The sequence below is a fragment of the Chrysochloris asiatica genome, unplaced genomic scaffold (genome assembly GCF_000296735.1).
Source record: "Chrysochloris asiatica unplaced genomic scaffold, ChrAsi1.0 scaffold00004, whole genome shotgun sequence".
Taxonomy (NCBI): Eukaryota; Metazoa; Chordata; class Mammalia; order Afrosoricida; family Chrysochloridae; genus Chrysochloris; species Chrysochloris asiatica.
This window is the reverse complement of record NW_006408522.1, coordinates 30,536,610-30,539,734: the sequence shown is the minus strand read 5'-3', so window position 1 is coordinate 30,539,734 and position 3,125 is coordinate 30,536,610.

Here is a 3,125-nt window from a genome sequence, read left to right as displayed (position 1 = left end):
GTCCAGTTGTGAGAAATTTTGTTTTCCTTACACCGAAGTGCAATCCAAAAATCTTCACTGGTATTCTAATTCTTTGCTTCTAGCAAGCAAGGTTGTGCCATCTGCATATTGCAAGTTGATAATGTTTCTTCCTCCAATCTCAATGCCATGTTCTTCTTCATATAATTCTGCTTCTTGGATTATTTGCTCTGCATACAGATTGAATAAATATAGTAAAAGGATATAACCTTAGTGGACACATTTCCTGACTTTAACCATTCAGTGTTCCCTAGTTCTGTTTAAACAACTGCCTACGTACAGGTTCCTCATAAGCACAATAAAGTGTTCTGGAATACCCATTCTTCACAATGTGATCCATAGTTTGTCATAATCCACACAGTCAAAAGCCTTTGCATAGTCAATAAAGTACAAGTAAACATCTTTCTAGTATTCTCTGCTTTCAGCCAAGATCCATCTGCTGTCAGCAATGATATTCCCTAGTTCCATGTCCTTGTCTGAATCTGGGTTGAGTTTCTGGCAGTTTTCTATAGCTGTACTGTTTCAACCTTTTTGAATTATCTTAAGCAAAATTTTGCTTGCATGTAATAATAATGTTGTTTGATGATTTCTGTATTCTGATGGGTTACCTCTCATTGGAATGGTCACAAATATGGATCTCATCCAATTCGTTGGCCAAATTTCTTGGCATAGATGAATGAGTATCTCCAGTAATGCATCAGCTTGTTGAAATATTTTTATTTGAATTCCACAATTCCTGGAACCATGTTTTTCACCAATGCATTCAGTGCAACTTAGACTTCTTCCTTCAGTGCCATCAGTTCTTGATCATATGTTACTTCTTGCCATGATTGACCATCAACCAGCAAACCTGGTTTTCCACTAGGAGGCACTGCACCCTGGAAATAAGCCTGAAAATTTGATGTTTGTAGACTACAGTTTGAACTTAACCCTTTATAACACCAAGTTCATATTGCAGTGATTCTCTGGATGTTCAGGCTTTAAGTTCTGTGCTTTCATTCATGCAATCATCTGTTCAGTCTGTCATTCATTTATTCATTCAATGAACTAGCATCTTTTAGCTCTAAGTGCTGTACACTTTAAAATACTTTTTCCCTAAATTATTTAATTTCTAGTTGGGAGAAAATACTAGCTCACAGGCAACACTCAGCAAGCAACACAAACCAGGATAGTGTACACAAGAAATGCTGAAGATGAAAGAGGCATCTCTGGCTGTAATGGAAGGAAACTCTCCAAGGAAGGACTGGAAAATGACTGACGCTTCTTTTCAGCATTTCCAGCCCCCTCATTCTGACAGCCTCCTACCTCTTTGTTTTCCTTATCTCATTCATTCTCCTTCACTCAATCAATGAGTTATTTATAGTGCCCAAGATGTACCTGGGCCCCTGGGGTGGTGATATAGGATAAGCACTGGACTGCAAGGTCAGCAGCCTCTCCTAGGAAACCCTATAAGGATCTCTATGAGTCGGAACTGATAGCACTTAACAATGACTGATGTGTCTAGCATTGTTCTAGGATCTAGAGCTATACAGAACTCAGACACCATAGTCACAGTTATGGGGTTCATTAGGGAAATTAACAGGTTACAATTCAAGGTCAGAAAATTTCAGGGTACAGTTCTTTCAGTCAGGACATCCTCTCCTTAGTCATGCCCACAGGAAAGCCTCTCTCTGTCCAGGCGATGCTACAAAGTTCTTTTAGGGCAGCTGATAAATGCCTACAGGACAAACCACTCCTCTAGAAGCCTCAGCCTGAAGGCACTTGGCTCTAGTTATGTGGGCCAGTAAATCTAGCTCCCCCAACTAAGTGCCTGGAGGCTCCCCACTCTGCAAGCAAGCCTCCTTGGCTGGAAAGCCCACCACTCAGTCGTGTTCTGGGTCTTAGTTCTGCTGTTGCTGTTTCTCCTCTGCCACTCCTCTGGTGAGCCAGCTTTCTGTTCCCGAGCCGAGGAGGTTCAGTGTGCAGGGGTCTTGGATCCAAAGGGCACACTGTATTCCTGGCTCTTCTTGATGGTAGTGAGATCCCCTCCTGCTTCTACTATGGCTCGTTTTAAATCCATGTTAGAGTTCCAAGTTTTCACAATTAACTCTGTTAACAATCACTCACAACTGAATTATATAATTCATTAACACCTTCCCAACCTTCTTTTACCCAGACCCATCAGGAAAAAGTCATTTGGTTGGACTTCCCAAAGATTATGGCTAGAAGAGACATTAAATAATTCACTACACTGTAGTCAACCCAAATTATTTTTTAAATTTTACTGATCAGTGAGATCAGTACTACAGGGTCCAGAGAGAAAAAAATCAGGCTGAGAAGAAATTGTCCTTAGTGAAAAGGGGTCTGCAGAGGACTACTTGGAGGGACAACTGTCCATGTACTGTCCCACAATTGTCCAAGGTGACACCATCCAACAAACGGCAGCCCGAAGTATGATCTATGTTAGGCCCTAGAGATTAAAATTTTGAATGAGACCTGTTCTAACTCTGAGATAATCTCAGTCTAGGGGTAATCAGATGAGTGAATAAATTGTCACAGTTAGGCTAGAAGTATATATAAGATATATTGGAGTTTAGCTCATTCACTTTACCAGGATGTCATATTTGAACTGAGTACAAAGGCATACATAGAAATATACAGGGTCACTAGGAGTTTGAATTGACTCAACGGCACTTAACAACAAGCAACAATGCTTACATAAGTACTTTGTAATCTCTAGACATATTTTTTTAAATTGACATAAAAGAATGTATGGATATATTGACTCTTTACAGATTGCCCCAGTACTATGCTCTCTGCTCCATACTCCATGTTACCCAAGATTTACTGCTAGCAACTTACGTTGGTTCTATCCAGAGTACATGTATATGGATAATGAAGCACCCATATTTAAAACCACAGCCAGGTAATAGGTAAGTAGGGTTTAGAACCAACATTGGAATAACTTCCATATTGATTCCAGGTGTCCTGGAGGGCAGTGCTTTCGAGCCTTTGCTATTGTTATTAAGTAAGTCATCATAATGACCTTAAGGAGCTCTGATAGCGTAGTGGTTACGAATCGGGCTGTGAACCTTAAGGTCAGCAGTTCGAAACTACCAGCTGTTCCG